General features: G+C 49.2%; 1 protein-coding gene across 3 annotated transcripts in view; it reads right to left on the bottom strand.

Moving 5' to 3' along the window:
- ANKRD11 (ankyrin repeat domain containing 11) overlaps window positions 1-20,791 on the bottom strand; it is a 131,855-nt gene that overhangs the window by 79,662 nt on the left and 31,402 nt on the right. The gene's annotated exons all lie outside the window — the stretch shown is intronic.

Raw genomic sequence — 20,791 nt, 5'->3', positions numbered from 1 at the left:
ACACTGTGCACGTATGTTAAAAACAGGGCATCTGCCAGCAGAGCAGTAACTCCACAAGGTATGTCACCAATTGCTTTGAATTCCCCAAAGAGAAAACTAGGAGCTTCTCATGAGTTGTCTGAAAACAAAACTGTTGATAACTTGAAAATATTTGTCCAGTTACTACAACAAAAGTACTTCTGGTTTAAGCAGCAGAGAGGGAAGCTCCCAGTGAGGTTGACTGCCGGGATTTCAAGTCTGCTGGTGGCCTGGTGCTCAGGAAGTCTGGGGACAGCACAAGGAAGAGCTCAGCAGATCCTGAAGCTCCATTCGAGATGTTTCTCATGAGAAAGATTAGGAATTATGGGCTGCAAACAGAAGGAACATCTGCTGGGTAGCAGCAGCCATCCGGGCTCACCGCGGCGCAGGAAGGGAAATCCTCTGCAGACCGTCCATGGTGAGCAGAGCAAGCCCCACTAACGAAGTACTGCTGGTCAGAGACTGACAGCAAAGCAGAAAACACCCACAGCAGGTTTTTTGGGTAAATTACTCTTCCTGGCACGTGTGTGACGGCAGCTGAAACCCTGATCAGCAGGCAAGGGGGTCGGTCAGGGTTCAGGGCAGACTGGGAATGGAGCTCAGCCTGTGTGGCCACACTGAGCCTGAGTATGGAACAGTTTTGCAACACCCTTTGGAGCTCAAATAATTTAATTTTTTAAACCATGATGTAAAACATTCACTGTTCGCTGTCAGTCATGCAGGTAAGCAGTTGCAAGCGCACACCAAATTTTCAAGGCGATCTGCAAGGCTGCCTTGGTCTCTTTCCGTGTCTACAAAGAGAGCATTCCTGCCTGCACTTGGTATCTCCCTGTTTTCCAGAGCTTAAATGCTGAAAAAAGCAAGACTAAAAAAAGAAATCACGACACTGAACCAGCCGACTTCATAAAACTGTTTCTAAACACCTACTCAGCCAAACCTGCGCAAGAGGGGAGCAAAACACGATCTGCACACTCAGCTGGGTGTTCACCTTTCCCCTGAACACCCAAAAGGCTCCCAACAACCCCTCGGGCTGCAGGAGATGATTTTGGTTTCCCTCGTGGATTGATTAAGGTGGGGTAACCCTCGATTCCAGGCCCAGGGCCAGGTTTGCAGGGAGCCTCCAGCACAAAGGCCCTTCCCAAAGGCCGGCGAGGGCAGGGGGAGCGGCTGGCGCAGCCGTCACAGCCATGTGTCCTCCAGCAGACCCTGTCTGGAGGGAGGGAGAGGGCTGGAGCCGCTCGATCCCCGCTCGGGGAAGCCAGATGCGAGGCCTGGCACTGACGCCAGCAGCAGAGCTATTTTTACCAACCAATGGATGCGGCGCCGGAGCAGGAGCTGGAACTGGAGCTGCCGCTCCTCTCCCAGCTCGCCGCGCTCTGCCGAGCTGGAGGGATCCGGCCGGCTCTCAGGGCCCAGCATGGAATTCAGGCACCATCCACACAGCACAAGGCTTTCTGCTCACACCAAGAGTGATTCTCCCATCAGAATCCGCAGAAAAATCCATTCGATCACTTAGCACAGAAAGGCCTGAATCTTCCGATCTGAGTGAGCATTCCTCCCCGCTATGGTGACACCCACCTGCACCCCAAGCCCTTTCCAAGGTCAGCTCCCTCCTTCCTGGACAAGTCAACAGCACATGCCAAATCCCATATGGAAAAAACAGCAAGACAATAAAAGTTTAACTTGGGTACATTTAAATTATTCTGTGCATGTCACTGGTTTTGACCAGACTTTCAAAGGCTTCTCTCGTTTCTGGAAACTGCATGCCAGGAATACCTGCTAGAATTATCAGAGCAACACCAGCCTTCCTAGTGCTCTCACCATTTTCTCAGGCTTCCTTCCTGGCTTCCTTCCAGTATTCCCATCTCTTAGAGAAGATCCTGTTTTCCTTCATCGTCTGGGTTGTCTCCTCCTCTTCCTTCTCATTGCCACCCACTCGTTTTTTCATCTTTCCCAATATTGTATTTGCTACATCCTCTCTCCCCGTGCCGCCCTGCAAACCACCCTCCAGAGCCGGGTATGAGATGCGCTGCACATCCTCGTGTCCGTGATAACACCCAGGTCAGGAGCTGTTTTTGCTCGCCCACACCCTGACAGAGCACATGGCTTCTCCCTGGAGCATCTCCATGTCTCAGAAACTCCCCAGCCTGCCCCACAGGCACTCCATGGATCCACCTCTGCCCCGACTTGGGAAATGGAGTTTGCTCAGGGAAGCAACACTAACTTTTCCCTTTCCTCCTTCCCTTCCTCTAGTCTAGATTGAGAAAACCACACACAACAGAGAGGTCCTGACAGCCTCCTCCACGCCGTTCCCACTGCAAGAACTCCAAGATCATCAAGTCCAATGTTTGACCAAATCCCACTATGCCCACTAAACCATATCCCAACATACCACACTGACTCCTGTTTTTAGAAATCTTCCAGGGATGACAGTGTGTTAAGGGTACAAGAGCAAACACAAGAACAAAAAGCAACAGTCTGGTAACTCCCTGAACCCTTACTGGTCTGGGCTTCCAAGGCCAGTAGGACCACGGTGTCGGTTCACCATGGAACGGTTTGGGTTGGAAGGGACCTTGAAGTTCCAACCCTCCAACCCCTGCCACGGGCAGGGACACCTTCCACCAGAGCAGGTTGCTCCAAGCCTCATCCACCCGGTTTTGAACAATTCCATCTGGAAATTCTCTGCGGAAACTCCTTCCCTACACCCTTGCAGCCACCCCTCGTCTCCCCACAATCCCTCCCTTTGCTGCCCATTCCCCTGGGCACAGCAGCCAGCTGGGAACCTGCTCTGCTCTCACTCACCTCCTGCCAGCAGCACGGCCGGGCTGCAGGATGGGAATGGAGCATCCCACAGGACGGGAATGGAGCATCCCGGCATGAGGCTCCCGCACCGTGTTCCAGGGGTTGCCAGCAGGGATCGCGGCCGGCTGCTGTGCTGATGCTGCACTTGCCACTAATGGAATATTATAATGCAGCCCTTAAAGTGACACCGCGCTGAGCACAGTAGGATTCACTCCCAGGGCCAGCAAAGAGCACGGAAACGCTCCTCTTTCCCCTCCTTCCTAATGGAGCAGCCAACTGAACTCCACTCCTGCCTTTACCTGGGACAAGTTAGAAATGTCAGTATCTCCCAAGACATGAAAAGTGTTACGTTTTACTGAAGCCTCAACTATTAGGAAACAACTTTTGAGAATCCCTGTGCTTTCCAAAGGTATGGATAATTCAGATGAGCCTGGACTTTACCTTTTCTATTACCTCCACTGAACTTTAATCACACATTTATTTAAAGTTCTGGGCTGTGTTTCTATTCATTTAACAGAATAAGAAAATTAGTGTGACACTGTTGTGTCTTCTTTAAAGTACAGATACTCAATATGGAAAAGCTACTGGAGTCTCCTACAGTAAAGCCTAAAGACCAACAGAAAGACCAGCCACACACAAGGTTTTGTGGTATCCCCACGCAGAAGAGAAGAACCCTACAAAAAAAACTTTCACCAGAAAAGAAACATGGAAAAAGAACCAAGTTATTCCTGCACAAGTGACCAGGAAGTTCCTCGGCTCCAACAGGGATCTTGGTGCACCATCTGTATGGGATCAGCTCCAGGCCATCCAAACCCGTGGCTGATCCCAGGGCGGCAACTCGCCAGCAGAGCCTTCAGAGCCCTGGATAAGCTCTTTTCTTCCCCTGTGTTCTCTTCACCCCCATTTGCCCCCTTTTATAGTTAACCCAGATAAGGGAAATGTGAGTGACAAGCGGGCGCTGCCGCTGCTGGAGCGGGATCGCGCTCCCGCCTGTGCGAAACGCCGCTCTGGAAGCAATTTGTCTTCCCGTCTCATTTCACATGGGAAGCCCATCCGCCAGCGAGGCCGTGCCCCCGCCCAGCCCCTCCCTCCAGGAGCCCGGCACACAAGGGGACATTGTCCCCCCGAATGACAAACAGTTTAGTGACGCCGAGGCTGGAAAGCGCATCAGACAGGTGCAGGGAAGCTTGGAAAATCGGTGCGTACGCGGCGCCGCAGTTTGGGGACAAGTTAATTCCTAATGCCAACAATGGGCTGGGAGGAAGCGAGCAGGCTGGGGGCAGTGGGGGGTGCTCCGTGCTCTGCCCCTCTTCCCAGCTCTCCCACCACATGCACAGGCTCCGGCTCCGTCAGGATGGATCGCTTCTCCCAGGGTTTATGGACCTGCAACCATGGCTCGGCTGAGCAACAAGGACACACAGGCACAGCTTCCGAACTCTAAGCTCATCTCAAGGAAGCAACTTCACTGCCCAACCAGGATAAACCATGGAAAGCATATGTAGGAAAGGTGGGGGAAAAATCCCTTTACCCCGAAGGCAGAGCAGCCTCGCACTGCTGGTATGGTCACAACACAACACTGGCTCTTCTTGGTGGTGCCCAGTGACAGGACAAGGAGCAATGGCCATGAACTAAACCACAAGAAGTTCCACCACAACATCAGGAAGAGCTTCTTCCCATGGAGGGCGGCAGAGGCCTGGAGCAGCTGCCCAGGGAGGGCGTGGGGTCTCCCTGTCTGGAGACATTCCAGTCCCACCTGGACGTGTTCCTGCGCCACCTGCTCCAGGTGCCCCTGCCTTGGCCTGGATGATCTCCAGAGGCCCCTTCCAACCCTAAATAGTTGGTGATTCCTGTCATCGCATCTCCAGGAGCTCCAACTCCATTTGATCCATTTTCCCTACAGAAGGGATTTTTAAGCACAGAAGACAAAGCCCAGGTGACTGCCAGGACATGTCCCTGCAGGAACCATTCCCAGCCAGTTCCAGACAAGCAATCCCATCAAGACACACCAAAAACCAGGAAGGCCAGGTGAGCTCCACTGCCATCACACCACCAACTTATTCAATTATCTTAAAGTTTTTTGTCGTATTTTTAAATACGCACCACGTGGTTCACGTAACAGAAAACACAGAGCCAAGACCTTGAAAACCACAGCTAGTGTATAATAACTGCACCACCTTTAAAGACCACTTTTACTCAACTTTTAAGTCCTCATCACACCCAAGGTTTCACCCAAAAGCACCACCACATCCAATGATTCCACCCTCTTCAGTGACCTGCCACACTTGCACTTCAGAGCAGGGAACTAATTCAGCTGGAAACAAATACAGCCAGACAAAAAAATTTCATATTTTTTAAAAATAAAAATAAAATTTACTGTCTCTAACCCAGTTCCAACAGGCCCACAAGAGGCTGTGCCAGCACAATGGATGGGAAGCATTTAAGCCTGGACTGCAGCAGAAGGAGCTGACATGAAGTATCATTTTTAATGGGTTTACAGAAAAGCAAGACTAGTAACAGAAATTACAACATACAGAAAAGGTCTTAATTCCCTCCACCCTAATAAATATATTTCTGTATTCAACATTTAAGCAGGAAGCAGATCAAAAACCAGACTCAGATGAGGTGTTTTCCATGAAAGCCATATGGGAACGCCGCTGTTGGATCCCTGCAGCCACCCCCACCAGCCTCGCTGCTGCCTAGGACCACAAACTTGTTGGAGCAGCTGCACTGACTCAGGCAGCAGAGCCACACCGGGCTCCAGCCACGCTGCCAGGAGGAGGGAGATCCACCCGACTGGGAAGGACTGGGAAGGACCGTGATCCACCCAGGCTGTTAGTCAGCCCTCGGCACGGCACGCAACGCTCCGGTGGGTACAACTGACGTTCAAATCACTGTAAAGCTGCTCTGCCTTGACAAAAAAATAATTTAAAATGCACCACTACTGCCAGATGTGAAAAATTCCTCTGGTCTGGTTTCCTGGAGGGAGCAGGAAGGGAGGCTGTGACCACCTCGCCCCACGTGTGTCTGGGTCGCTCCTGCTCAGCTTCCAGCATTACCTCTCCGCAGGGAATGCACCTCTCCTCCTCTCCCAGACGAGGTGCCCCCAACCTGTGGAGTGAAACAGCATCACATCCACATGAGGAAAAGCCCCTGGCAGGACCCCGGGATCGGGAGCGGTTCGTGCCGTGCCGGCACAGCCAACGTGCTCCGGCACCGTGCAGAGCTGGCAGCCAGCCCCGCTCATGTGCCTTTCCTGGAGCCTCTTCCAGCTCCTCCTCAGGGGAGCCTGCCGGGACAGAGCCTTCCAGCCAGGGAGAACTCCGGCAGCCGCCTCCTCACCAGCGCTTCCCAGACAGCAGCCCCGAGTCTGGGCATTCGGTGACCACACCCCATACCTGGAGGGTTCTGGCGGGATAGAGGTGCTGCAGAGACCACCAGGGCTCCTACTTCACCTGGAACTGAGGACTTGACCCAAATCCCATCCACATGACACCAGCTGAAGGATCCCACGATGTCAGACACACCTGCCCCCACTCTGCCTCGGCTCCCTGAAGCTGGAGGCGCTCCACTACGCTCCCCAAGGAATTTTTCCACAACACAGGATGATATTCCCCAAGCAGCTTTTCTAAAATCCATATTTGTATTCCCAGAGCAGTTTTCTGATGACACCTCTGCAATGTCTGGTGACCAGTTTGGATTTCTACACAATTTTCACAGCTAGAATGATCTATCATTTACAGATAACTCCACAGAAAGTTGCCTTTACGTGTTATTTCCTTTGGAGCTGTTGGCTCCTTGTCCCTCCCAGAATTCACAGTCTGAAGAACCAAGTGGTTTGGGGAAGTTTCTTTAATAGAATCATGGAATGGTTTGGGTCAGAAAGGAACTTAAGGCCCATCCAGTTCCACCCCCTGCCATGTGAAGGGACACCTTCCACTGTGTCCCAGGCTGCTCCAAGCCCCATCCAACCTGGCCTTGGGCACCCTTCAGGGATCCAGGGACGGCCACAGCTTCTCTGGGCACCCAGAGGAAAGAATTCCTCACCACCCCCAGAGGAAAGAATTCCTTCCCAATATTCGGCTCCCAATTTTGACCCTGTTACTAAACACCAAAGCAATTTTTGGCCAAAGCAGAGCAAAGCTGATGCCCACCAAGCTGAGCTGCTGTGACAAGTGACCTGCACTCAGGGTTGGAAGATGCACCACAACAGGGTGAGGAAACAGAGCAGGTCTTAAAAATAAATAGAAGTCAAAGCTCATTTTCACAAATTTTCCTCATCCCTCCTCTCAGCAGATGGAATTTACCCCCCACAGCTGCCTGGGGCTTCATGAAGGACAGACCTAGAACCCATCACCCAATTTTTAGGTTTTAGAGTCCTTCACCATCCCCCGAGAAGACACAGAAGCCACCTCTCAGAATAAAAGCACTTGCTATTAAACCACAAGCACATAACACTCCCCATCCAAAAGAAAATGTATGGCAGCGTTGTCCCAGCGTTACTCCCAAAGACCAGACAGGTCAGGAAGAGCCATCAGCAGAATTCACTCTTCTTCTCAAAGAAACAGTGGGTTGTGAGCTCTGCCCAGCTCTGCTGCTGAGGGCTGTGCAGAGTATCTTGGGGCTAAAACACTGCTTTCATGTGTAAAATTTAACCACATTTACACGTTAAATACCATCCTTAGAAGCATCCAGACCAACCAGCTCCTTAGCACTCCCTCCCAGGGAGGTGGGACACCGGAACTGGTCGGGCTGGTTGCTATATAAAGTCTCAAGCACACTGGGTTCTAGTTTTCATTAAAGATTAAGTCAGGTTCTGCCGAGGCTTAGGAAAAATACTGGAAGTCACCGGTCCTAATGATTCCTCAGGCTGTCAGTAGGAACTGAGTATTTTTCCTAGCATGAGACTAATGGACACAGAAATTCCCAGTCTGACAACTCCCATGGGACACAGTAACAGCAGCGTTTTGAACAGGGAACACACCTCCAGCTGCTTTCCCAAAGGTGCTCCAACAGCCCCCACAGGACGTGCGGGCAGGAGCTTTACCAAGTGCCAGTGACACTTCCAAAGGCAGCTCCCTGTCCTGCCTGCAATTTTTGGAGAATTTGACCAGGAGGGTGGATGCGGGGTCAGCCTGGGGAGCTATCCAAAGTCTTGCATCAAGCATCGATAAACGCCATGTTTGGAAGGAGCAGGGAAAGGATGGAGCTCATAGAATCATGGAATGGTTTGGGTGGCAAGGGATGCTAAAGCTCATCCAGTCCCATCCCCTGCCATTAGACCAGGCTGCTCCAAGCCCCAGCCAGCGTGGTCTTGGAGTTCTGGGGTTTGGATCTCAGGTCAAGGCACCCCAGCCTCCGTGTGGAGGGGACGACTCCCAGCATCCACCTTCCAGAGCTCCTTTCCACCCCTCAACTACATCCTCTCCCACAGGACTCTGTGCTGAGATGGAACAACTTCCTTGTTTTTCAGCTCCCAGGAGGTTTCCCGGTGACATGCAACTCCTGGTGAGACTGAGACTGAAGATTATTTTGTGCAGAACCAGCTGACATTTGGAAAAGTTTAAATATCAAAATTTCCTCCTCTGTAAAAACTGAAAATAATACATACAGAACACATGACATATCGCTGGCATTTCACAGCTTGACTCAATCTCCAGTTTGCAGGCACACTCTTCAAACCCTCTTCGATTTAAAAAGATGCATCTAGTCTCAAAAAATATGGGAAGTGCCCATTGCTTCCTCATTGAAGTTGTATTAATACCTTCTGTGCCGAGATGTGAAGTCTGTCCTCCTTGGCAAATAATGCTGAGCTTAAATACACTTTTAAAAATCATTTTACATCAATTAAAATATGTTAAATATATCATTTGTAGACATCACTAATGCTACTTTTCCTGCCTGTACAAAAATACAAGGGTGTTTAATTCATAAACTCATCTCAGCATCAAATATTGAGGTTCTCTGACCAGATTAGGAGTTGAAGATCCTAAAGCAACATGGCCTCTGTGCTGCCCAGTTATTCACAGATTTTAAATCTCACAATCATTTATTTTTGTAATTCTGATTTAGTATATATTCTGTAGTAACTACTGAAAAAACCACCACAGGAGTTGATTATGCCAGCGAAATCAAAACACTTGCCTTTGAAAGGAACATCCCTAATTACAATCACTGGTTTATATAGTCCAAATTTTACTATATTTCATTTATTATTTGTTGCTGTATCACTTTCTTAATATGCATCTGCTAAGGAAGAAACATTCTGCTTCTAATGCTTCTAATTACCAGTATCTTTTTTTTTTTTAAAAAAAAGATTATTTTTTAAGTTAAACACTTAATTTATTTGTAAAGAAATGTTTCTAGAGGTGCCTCAAGTAAAAAATCGTTTAACATGTGTTTTACAGCCTTTCCAAACTCTTTTTATGGTCCTGGAGCCTGGCCACATTTGTGGAAAAATGCAATGTTTCAGCTTCAATTTGTCTGTAATTTCAGTGGGATGTAGCAAAACTCTTTAGGAGAGAACACAGCCAGAGTTTCAGCCAGTTTTTCAATTAGTATTTGAAAAAAATCACTTTTTTAACAGCCACTGAGCCCAACTCCCCTCATGCAAATCTCCTGCCTGACATCACTTCCCACTGACAAGGTTTCTTTCCGCACCTTTCCCCGATCCCAGTTTGGGGTTCAGGTGATGGTACCGCAGATCCCTGGCACAGCAGAACCTCCCCCCAGCAGGAACATCCCAAAGGGATGAAGGACAGGGACCAGCAGACGGTGGCACCCAAGGCCACGCCCCAATTCCAAACCCTGACTTCTTGCCTGCATAAACCACTCCTCATTTTTTTAACACAGCCCACCTGCACCCCCCCAGCCACATCAACTCCAAGCAGATCCCACCACTGTCCATGAGGAAGAGTGCATCACACTTCCACTAAAACAACAGCTCTTACTGGCCTGCGTGTCCACCCTTCTGACTCCAACCGCAGCTTCCTGCTCTCCACAGAGAGCTCCCGTGGAGCTGGAGGCTCTCCCACCACCGAAAAGGACGTTAATATTTGGAGTAAGGATTTGGAGAGGGCTGTTTTTAAAGAGACAGGGTTGGAAGCGGGACACGGACAGCAGGAGGAACGCCCGGAATGGGAAAGGGCCACATTTAACGCGAGATTCACGGATGTGCAGAACTCGAGGACGAGCTGAGCAGAGGCTGCTCGGGACCGACGATGCGCAATGCTTCCCCGAGCACTGCTCCGGTATTTTTAGCCTGGCTTCCTGAGGAAACGAGGCCCCCAGCTGCAGCGAGCCCCCTGCTCCCCAGCACAGCCCCGAGGAAGAGAGGGGCTCAGCAGCCCAGCGGGGACACTCGTCCCTGCGGGAAGGTGAGCGCTCGGTCACTGCCCGGCCTCCCCAGCCCAGGGCTGAGCGCGTCCTGCCAAAGCCAGGAGGGGTTTGGGAACGGGGAAAGAGAAGCACTGCAAGGGGGACTCCATTTTACACAACAAGCTCTGTGCTTGTGCTGGAACCGAGGTACCCAAAACTCCTGTGCGATGAAGTGACAGAAGGCTGGAGAGCGTTTGGAGCAACCTGGTCTAGTGGAAGGCGTCCCTGCCTGCAGCAAGGGGTAGAACTGGAAGATCTTTAAAGTCTCTTCCAACAAAAACCATTCCGTGATTCTACAAAGTGCTCGACCAGACACATTCCCTATGCTGAGACTATTTCTCCAGCTTCTCACTCTCCCCCATTCAGAAGTTTGTGTCCTCACACCCTGGGGGCACCAGTACAGGCTCTGGGTGACAAGACACCTGCCCTGAGGCCACTCTTGCTCAGGTTTGGTGTCACCAGACCTGCAGCAGTGGGTGGCCCTGGGCTCTTCTGCCCCGACACCACCACCCCCGGGGGCACCGCAGCTGCAGACGGTCACAAGTGATTTACTGTCACTTTAAAGCTCGCTGCAATCCCAAGTCAGCAGGCCAGGCCTAAAATGTGCTATGTCAGTGGTTTCTGTATAATAACGGCACATCACTTCCTTGGGGAACTGTAAAAACTGACTCGCTCTCTACACTGAACCCTAAAAGCAAGAAATCACCACACACAGCAAGATCTCGGATAACTTGTCATGATGGAAGAGTAAATGGGAGTAAGTCAGAAAAATTAAAGGAAAAAACAGACAAAGAAATGCATCAGGAGAGTCTCCGAGTCAGAGACCCAAAGGGTCACCTTTGCCAGAGCTCAGATGTGGTATTTGAGACAAAAAACATTTTGTAATGTGGTTATGCTCTGAAGCAGTGAAATGCTACTTAAAAACAATAAAACAATGACTAGGAAGAAAATATAAGGTGAGACTGAAGGTTTTGGAAATGCAGAGCCTGGCGGGTGAGCAGGCAGGGAGGGACAGGAGCACCCACCACCCACAGCCCAGCCAGCTCGTCTCCAACCACTATTCAGCTATAATCAGCTGAAGAGAACAGCAGCAAAAATTCTCCTGCCATACCTGAAAACATAAGTCCTGAAAAGGTTTTCCTACCTCCAGATCCACCCTGTGATATCTGCATGAATTAAATATGCAGATGTGCACTCAGCTCCTGCCAGGAAGGAACTGAGACACCTCAGGTGCACGTCAGACCCTTTTGGGGTATCCTAATCCACTGGCTCAGAGGAAAACCTCACAGTCTTACAAGATGCCCAAACTTTGGTTCTTCACCCTGAAAACCAGTTACAAACAGGTATTTTAATCATTAGAGAAATGGTCTCACATTCCCAAGTGCTGGCTGGTTGGTCCTGTCAGATAAACTCCATCTCAAACTGACTGTCAATGACATTTTCCATCTTCCCCCTCAGCCACCCCCTCCCACCATCCCCTTGAATGCCCAACCAACCCTTTTCCAGGTTTTCAAGCCCTACCACAGCTTGTTTATAATCCCAGTTTCTTGCCCAAATTGAGATACAAATGGGACTTCCACCACACCCTGAAGCTCTGCAGCTCACAGGGAATTTAAAATTAAAATACTAAGTTTTTAAATGCCAAATCAGATGCAAAATTAAGTGGCCAAAGCCATAAACCAACCATCTAACATAGAAAACTCCGGAAAACTGTTAGGAACAATACTGTAGTACTTTAAATAACTTCCAGAGCTTTCTGTGGGAAGGAGGAATTGCTGTTATCAGCCTAAGGAAGAAATGAGAAGCTCGTTGTCCCCAGCTTGGGAGGGGAAGGGGGACAGTATCTGGATGGGACCTCAGTGTGCTCCTGGTTGGGAGCTGATAGAGAACTGGCCTTGGCAAAGGGAAATTGTTAGCCAGCCCAAGGAAAGCGCTGGGGGGCCTGGCTGGGTATCTGTGCTCAAATAAAACCAGTCGTTACCCCAACACAGAATCACTCAGTGAAGGGGCACCGCTGTCACTATCGCCCCACCAGCACCAAACCGACGGGCAGAGCCCCAACGCCCCGAAACAGAGCTGGGCTCTCAGCAACCCCCAAAAATACTTGGAAAGCAGATCTAAAATATAAGGCAGGGCACACATCCTGTTTTTCTGGAGCTATACAGTTTCTGAAGTGTTATAAAAATGATTTGCCACTGAGCGAGCCAAATGTATTGGAAAGATAGAAGCAGTGCCTGGGGTGGAAAGAAGGTGTTTTTAGCACGCTCGGGCCAATTAAGATCTCGAAGGTTTCCAAGCACTCCCCTCCTCTTAACCCAACAGAAGGAAACTGAGTTTAGCAACTTATTTAGGGTTTCATTTGCTAATTTGCAAAAACAAGGAGAAATCTTCCCCTGCTCTCCAGCATCTTGTTGGGGAAGCTCCTGCCAACACACGAGCGTCGCTGCCAACAGCTCAACCCGGCGTGACCCAAAGTTCTCCCGGCGGTGCCGGCGCGCGGCTGCGGGAACGCGGGGAGGGAGCGGGGCTGCGCTGCTGCGGAGACAGCCCAGGGGGGTTATCAGAACCCTGACATCACAGCTGCTGCAAAGTGAACCCAGCGAAAAAACACCGTGCTCTGAGCCAAGTTTAAACCAATAAGCCAAGTTTAAACCAGTCAAGGCTCAGGTAACGGAACAGTGACCCCGTGGTTCGTGCTCGAAAGAGAGAGCTGCTCGTGTGCTGCACAGCTACAGCCAATGAAGCCTTTGAGAAAGCAAAGTTTTCCTCTTTCCCCTCCACACAACTCAAAATGCTACTTTGAGATGACTGTTTTCAGTTTTACGCTGATGAGAGCTAGGTCAGAGCCAGCCTTGGAAAGTTTTACTCAGCAGCAGCTTTAGAAACCATAAATTATCTTTAGACTAAGTTTACATACTCCCCCCACAGTGTGACTGCCAGCTCCCGTTCTCAAGGCTCCTCTTCAGACACCACAAAAACTCTCCAAAGACCAGTACAACCTTCACCCAGGCACAACACAGCTGAAAGATAATTCCAAAATCCCCTTTGCTAAGACACGCACCAGACTAGGCCTGAATTCAAGACTAAGCTTTAGCACTTTCAACCCCAGGCAGGGTCAAAGCTACAAAACCTGGAGGGGAGCACAAAAACCTTGAGTTGCATCACCAGGAGATTCACTTCCTTTGGGATGTGGGAAAAAATCAAGTACAAACCAAGAAAAGCTGGTTATTTATGGGCTAAGCCTTTTAAGTTTAAAACTCAGATGACTTCTTTGAAAAAAAATAATTTTTATCTGTTTTTGAACCAACCTAAAGCCAAAAAAGGTAATCAAAAGTGTTTTATTAGCTAAGGGGTTTATTCCCTCTCCTTGGGTCTATTGCAGGGACTTGGCAGAAACTTCAGCTCCCAAGAGTTTTAGATACAAAACTTGGGAAGAAAATCAGCAGACCCACTCCCCTGGAATGACTGAGTCCACGTTGGGATGCTTGTGGAACACAGAGCCCTAATCCAGGCCTGCAGCTTCACACCCTCATAGTCAGAACAGACTGGGAGGCTGGTCAAAAAGGAAAGCAACAGCAGAAACACAACCATTTAAAAGGATAAAGTCTGAGGACAAAGGAAGAATCACAGTATTTTCATGGACACTGCTTTGGACAATCTCTCCAGCACTTACCAACAGCAATTCTTTGTGCCACGGGGACAAATTTACCAAACCCAAATGCAAACTTTCCGGGACAGGCAGTCCCAGCACTGATGGATCGGGTCTGACACCGAGGTGTCCCCACAGGTCGGCTGCGGCATCGAGGATGAGCCTGTCTGCACAGGGAGCAGGGATGTCCCTTCCCGATGCCCTTCGCGGGCTCGAGGCGAGCCGAGGGTGGATCACGAGCCACAGCTGCCTCCGCCGAGCAGCGATGCCGACGGCAGCTGCCTCTGCTTCCAAGAGCACGGAGCACGAGAGGGAACACGGGCAGGGCTGGCTCCAGCGAGTTTGAGGCGGTCTCTCGAGCATGGCAGTGTTCGCGGACAATTCCAGCAGCAAGGCAGATGTTGACTCAGGAGCTGTCACTCATGGGCTAAAGTGAGAACAGCTGCCACTCTCCTCTCCAAGCGAGCTACTCACAGCAAGAAAATTCTGCACTGAAACCAAAATTCTCAAATAATCTCGCCAGGGCTGTGGGGGAATAACACTGACACAGTCCAGGGGGTGGAGGTTTCGGGGATGGCTGGAGAGGCGAGTGGCAGCCGTGAGGGCTCAGGAACACAGGTACTTCCACTGCCCCGATGTTCAACCCTGAGTCGACAGGATGGCCTGGGGTGTATTTATGTAAGCTGAACACAAACCCTCAAACGATGCTGGGATCAGAAATTAATGTAAGGTAAGGGAAAATCTTCCAGACAGGGATTAGCTGAGAAACCCCTGCTGGGAACTAGAGTGAGTGCCAAATTGTGACAGGAAAGATTAATACTTCCAGAGGCATTACCACTACAAAACATCTGAGGGAAGAGTGTTTTTCTAGAACGTTTCCTCCTTCAGAGCAAGGGTCGTTACCTGCCACTGCCTGGAAAAACTCCTGCCCAGGTATTTTTAATGCACATTCCAGCACAGGGCAATGGAGTTCTCCTATGCCATATATCACTGCTAGGCAAAAATTAAGATATCCTAGAGATAAAGTCCAGAATGTTCCAGAAGTTTCTCTAACTGGTCTCTGCACACTGATGACACCTTCAGTGTTCAACTTGCAAACTCCAACAAAACCCCTTCAGGCAGGAGTTTCAGCAAACACCAAGTAGGATCTGTAAACTTTATTATCAAAGGAAAATGTCTGAAAAAAAGCCCTCAGAACATTCTTTCTACCCATTGTCAGAAAATTCAAGCCCTCGGCCACATCCCATGTTCTCATCTTCTTGCACACTCTTTCATATCTGGTTTTGGCACTGCTCCTACAAGGGTTTTGACTGGGGATCTGTCCACACATTCCAGCAATAAATGACACTAACTGGAGTCATTCTTTAAAATATCTGTCAAATATAATTCTTTCAGTGTTTCGATTCTCACTGACTTGCCCCCACAGAGCTGGGATGAAGTCATAAATTATATGTTCTGCCACTCAATTTTCCCTGATTGTTTGGTAGAACCTCTCCACTAATACCCAGTGATCACCAGCCACCTCGTGGCTTAAGTGGTTTCCAATCATGAAAGATTTATCCAGTGTGACTTCCAGTCAATCACGGAGACACTGAAATGGCAATCAGGCTCTCTCCTCGAGACCACAGGCAAGCAGACAGACTCCAGAGAGGAGGGAAGGCAGATCAAAGTGCTGACTCCAGACACCCAAAATTCACAGAGAAGCTCCAACAGCTGCATATGAAAAACATCTCTGTGAGGAAGGCAAAAGTCCCAGCCCAGAGCCCGGCTCTGAAGGGTCCTGGGTCACAGCGCGCACAGGGAGCCCTCCCAAAGAGCCAGTATGTCCAGGGAAGAACTGTTTCCTGGGACAACACAGAATTCACAGAATCACTGAGGCTGGAAAAGACCTCCAAGCCCATCGAGCCCAATCTGTGACCGATCCCCACCTTGACTCCAGCCCAGAGCACTGAGTGCCACATGCAGTCATTCCTTGGACACTTCCAGGGATCCAGGGGCAGCCACAGCTGCTCTGGGCACCCTGTGCCAGGCCCTCACCTCCCTCACAGGGAAGAATTTCTTTGCAGTATCCCATCTAAATCAATCCTCCTTCAGCATAAAACCATTCCCTTGTCCCGTCAGCGTTTGCACTCTCTGTCCCTTGCTCGTATGTATTACCCAGATTAGAATTCCCTAAAACTCAGCAGCTACCACTCCAAGAGACAACTGGGATGGAATGGATGGCTGACAGCAGCTATCACCTACAGTCGGAGCACACAGGAGGTGACACAGCAGGTGACACCAGTGCCAACCGGGCACGCCAGGGCAGTGCCCATACACAGAACTCTGCTGCCCAGAGCTGTTTAACTGCAGCGTAACACAGCAGCTTCCCAGAGCCCATGAGTGCAGATCGCAGGAGAGCTACGGGGAATTAATTGCTCCAGAACGAAAACTAGAAGAGTAAGCACAATTTATTTTGCCACATTCTTAAAATGAAATAAGAAAACATTTAAACACTACAGCTTATTTAGATAATACACACTGGAAGACATCTTTTACCGCTGGCAGCTTGAAAGAAAAGAACATAATTACAATTCCAAGCATGAAATGAGCTCTCTTCCACACATGCCTGAACCAAGCCTGACTGTTCCACCAGCTGTAGTGAATCAAAGACGGCAGAATTCAACAGAAAGGCCTGAGAAGCAGCAGCTCTCTATGCCTTTAACCTGTAATTGAATGGCACCTGGATCCGGCAGGGCTGCTGAGGTTTTAGCAGTTGCAGATGTGCAGCTGATGTGGTGCAGGAGCATTTGATCTCCCTGGAATGTGGGACCCCAAACAATGCATCTGTGTGCTGGCCCACCACACGGCCGGGTGTGGGCCCGGGGGACACATAAAAGCCAACATTATACTGCAAGGGAAAAGAAAAAAGCCCCAGCGTGAGCTTGACTGTTGTTTAACTAAGAGAAAAACAATAGCAGCTTTGGTGGAAGTGTGTGCCAGAATGACCAGTGGCCACTTCCAGAGACATTCTTTGTTCAAGTGCTTCCACACTCCCTCGTTCGTTGGCACCTAAAATGACAAAGGTGCCGAAGGGGCTGCTAAACCCAAACCCTCAGCGACATCTGCACCTCCTGCTCCTCACAGAAAACGTTCAAACAGCTCCAAACTGGAGTTCTGGGCATTACATCCACAGTGAATCGAGTCTGGAGCCTGCCCATTTGGGAAGCACCAGTGTGACACAGCGACCACTCGTCACAAACCCCATCACTTCCCCATCTGCTTCCCTCACAGGCTGCAAATCCTCACCCTGCACCAGGACAGACAATCCCAGCTACGACCCCTCCCCTGCAAACCCAAGCTGAACTTCATGCACAGCCTTGGGAAAGCCTCCAGGTGTGGGTGCTGTGTCCCCCTGAGGGGCCGAGCTCCAGGAGCAGCCGGAATCTCTGGCTTGGCTGCCGGCACCACGTGTACCCAGTGACACAGGCGTCCCTCCAGCCAGAGCAGGGACATCAAACAGAGCTGGACAACGGCAGAAAAACAAACGAGTTCACGGGAGTGAATGTTGTTAGACTGAGAGAACTCCAAGCCTGAGCCTGTGTTTCAACAGAGCTTCCCACAAGAACTGGACTGTCCTGAGAGGAGGAGCTGGGAGAGCTGCTGCCGGGGTTTCTGCTGGGGAATGAGGGGAAGCCCATCCTGGAAGGTTTGTGAAGTTATCCTGACCTCCAGAATCACCCCTTGCAGGTAACACAACCACGAGCGCTGCTCTCGGAGAAGTATTCCAAACATGTCCCAGAAAAAGACAGACTATCACTCTCCAGCTGAAAGAAGTGGACATTTCCCCTTCCACTCTGCACAGGTAACTTCATACGACACAGGCAGCACCGCAGGGATACATATAGCCTTCTGCTGGCTGCTTACAAGGTAAAAGAGAAGCAATTCAAATTTTAAAAGATAGGTTTAGGTCACTTTTCTATAGATAGGTTTAGGTCACTTTTCTATCACCTCAGCTGAATTAAAACGCAATATTGAAATTGCAGTAATTTCCATGGGCAACTTTAGCTACTCCATTAAGCTTCATATAAAAAGTTTAAAAATTGGAATGGCTACAATAAACTAAAAACCAGCAAATCTGACATAAAACTACCAAAATTACGAATATCTATATAAAATCACACAAACGTTAGCACATGCTATATATATGTGCAAAATTACTTATTCTGCCTGAAATCATCTCTGCTACAGTGATCTTTCCTTCCCCGTTTTTCAACCCCAAAAGGATTACCATTTCTTTCCAGACGAGAACTTCTGCCAACATTCTGGAGGGCTGAAGTCCAAACCATACATAGTTCAACAACAGCAGAGTTGAACAAAAAGGAAAACTGGAGCTTTTTTTATTTTAATTATACCTTGTGAAAGTATGGCTGAGCAGGGGGAAAAAGTAGTCCAAGTCATTGATTAATTCCAGAGTAATGAAGAAGGTTCATGGCACACTGCAATACATATTTTACTAAGTTCATTGGATTTATCACCAGCTTTTAACGGCTAAACTGGAGGTGGCTCTCCAGGAAAACTCCCACTGCTTGAATTCTCACGCTGGAATGGCTGAGAGTCCCCAAATTAATAATTTTACAGGCAAGGATTTCATAACTGGGTCAAAGCAGGGGGATGACGGTATAAATTCTTCCTCACCCTGCAGAAAAAGCCAGGATCAAGCTCCTTTCCCAGGGATCCCCAAGGTTTTAACAGGCACAAAAATTCCAACTTTGCAAAATTGCAAAATCCAGCCTCTTTCAACACCTTTTAATTGAAGCCGTGCCAGGAGTGTGTCTGGAATTCTGAACCCACTTTCTCCTGACATGCAGCACAGTTCTGCACTGGCAGCATCAGGAACAGGAGGTTTCAAGAATAAAAACATCTAAATGGGCATCAAGGGGTAAAGCCATGAAGAATCCCAGGAGAAAAAAGACTGAAAAAGAGCAATTGGGAACTAGGGCTACTCCAAGGTACCTGATGGATCCTTAATGCTGAACATTCCAATGTTAAAGCCATGAACACTTATGGTTTTAACACAAACTGTCTCAATCCTTTGCCCAGGACACTCTGTCCTCCTTGTTTATATCTGAGAGTTGTTCCAAAGAAATGTATTAAGGACTAGAAAAAAAAAGTCCAGGATTTTCTTCATTCCTCGGAGCTACTGTAAATTAAATATTAATATAGAAACTATTTCTGTGAGCAAAGGAAGCTCAGCACAGGGAGATTTTTTTTTTTTTAACCTGATGTTTCACTCACAAAAATATTCACTTTAAAGTGACACCTGACCTTAAAGCCACCACATCCTCCAGGGTAGAGGCACCAGTGGCAGCACAGAATTCCCAAATAAGCTGTGTCCCTGCTCAAAACCATACAATTGGTATGGTGACAGCACAGAAAATCACTATATTAGAGGGTAATTTTAATACTTTATTATAATTATTTAACTGAGCATTACAAAGGGGTCAGTCTCAGCCTAGGGCAGTGTCCTGGAGGTATCTAAATTACACACAAAAGCACCAGAAGACACCAGCAAGAGGTGACCAAACCCACAGTTCATCACTGGCAGCTTTTGGTGTGTAAACCATCAGAGTTGAGCTTTTTTGTTCACATCCTTTTGCTCTAGAGCCCAGGGGCGCTTGGGAGTGAGACACTGAGGAAAAACTCTGGTTGGGCCAAGAACACATCCCTGGAATTCCATGCTGTTGTTATGCCCAGCTCACTGCTGCAGTTATCTGTCCTGAAGATCTAATTAAACCTCTGGCTCATCATGGCCTGGGCTCACACAGGAGCATTTCACAAGGATGGAAAAAAGAGATGAAGCAGCTCTGAAGGCTCCTGTGGGCAGAGAGATGTTCATCCACATTCCTCTCATGGAGTCATGGAATGATTTGGGTGGGAAGGGACCTTAAAGCCCATCCCATCCCATCCCTGCCATGAGCAGAGACACCTTCCACTGTCCCAGGCTGCTCCAAGCCCTGTCCAGCCTGGCCTTGGACACTGCCAGGGATCCAGGGGCAGCCACAGCTGCTCTGGGCACCCTGTGCCAGGACCTCAGCACCCTCACAAGGAGGGATTTCTTCCCAATATCCCATCCATCCCTGCTCTCTGGCAGTGGGAAGCCATTCCCTGTGTCCTGTCCCTCCATCCCTTGTCCCCAGTCCCTCTCCAGCTCTCCTGGAGCCCTTTAGGCCCTGGAATGGGCTCTGAGCTCTCCCTGGAGCTTTCTCCTCTCCAGCTGAGCACCCCCAGCTCTCCCAGCCTGGCTCCAGAGCAGAGGGGCTCCAGCCCTGGAGCAGCTCCATGGCCCCCTCTGGACTCGCTCTACTCAGGCAGGTCCAAAGCAGCACTTGGATGGAAACCTCTCCTGGGGTCCCTGTCCCACACTCCCTGCAGACCACAGGACCAGCCCCAGGGAAGGTCTCTGGCTACAGGAAATCCAAACTGCACTTCAACTGGAATTGTGGATGACCTTCAAGTAGGGGACATTTAAAAATACATCTGCATGTGCACACAGAGCTGTGGGTGTTTTAAATGCTTTCCTACCTCAGCAAGCTTGAGGTCAAGGGAATGAGGGAAGTTTCTCTACTTTATATACTCAAGGGTTTGGCTAAATTCATATATTCAGGTTCCCCTTATAGCACTAAATAACTAAACACTGCAAGGAGAAAGAGAGGAGAATTTAGCAAAGGAAGGAGAATTCAGCTGTGTGACACCTTGCCAAAGGCAAAGCCCAGAGGAGCTGCTACCAGTTGGTTTAGACAGAGATTTCCTTCAGACTGTTGTAAAAGCAGCATTAAAAACGAGAGGAAGAAAGAATTCAGGACTGGGCAGCTGCTACATCCAGCTGCAGCCCCGACTGGTGACAGGAAAAGAATACATGATTATTCTTCTTCATTATTTGGTTTTGTGTTTTTGTTTTGTCCAATT

The sequence above is a fragment of the Corvus hawaiiensis genome, chromosome 12 (genome assembly GCF_020740725.1).
Source record: "Corvus hawaiiensis isolate bCorHaw1 chromosome 12, bCorHaw1.pri.cur, whole genome shotgun sequence".
Taxonomy (NCBI): Eukaryota; Metazoa; Chordata; class Aves; order Passeriformes; family Corvidae; genus Corvus; species Corvus hawaiiensis.
The sequence above is the reverse complement of the archived record's forward strand: the minus strand, read 5'-3'. Positions and strand labels throughout refer to the sequence as shown.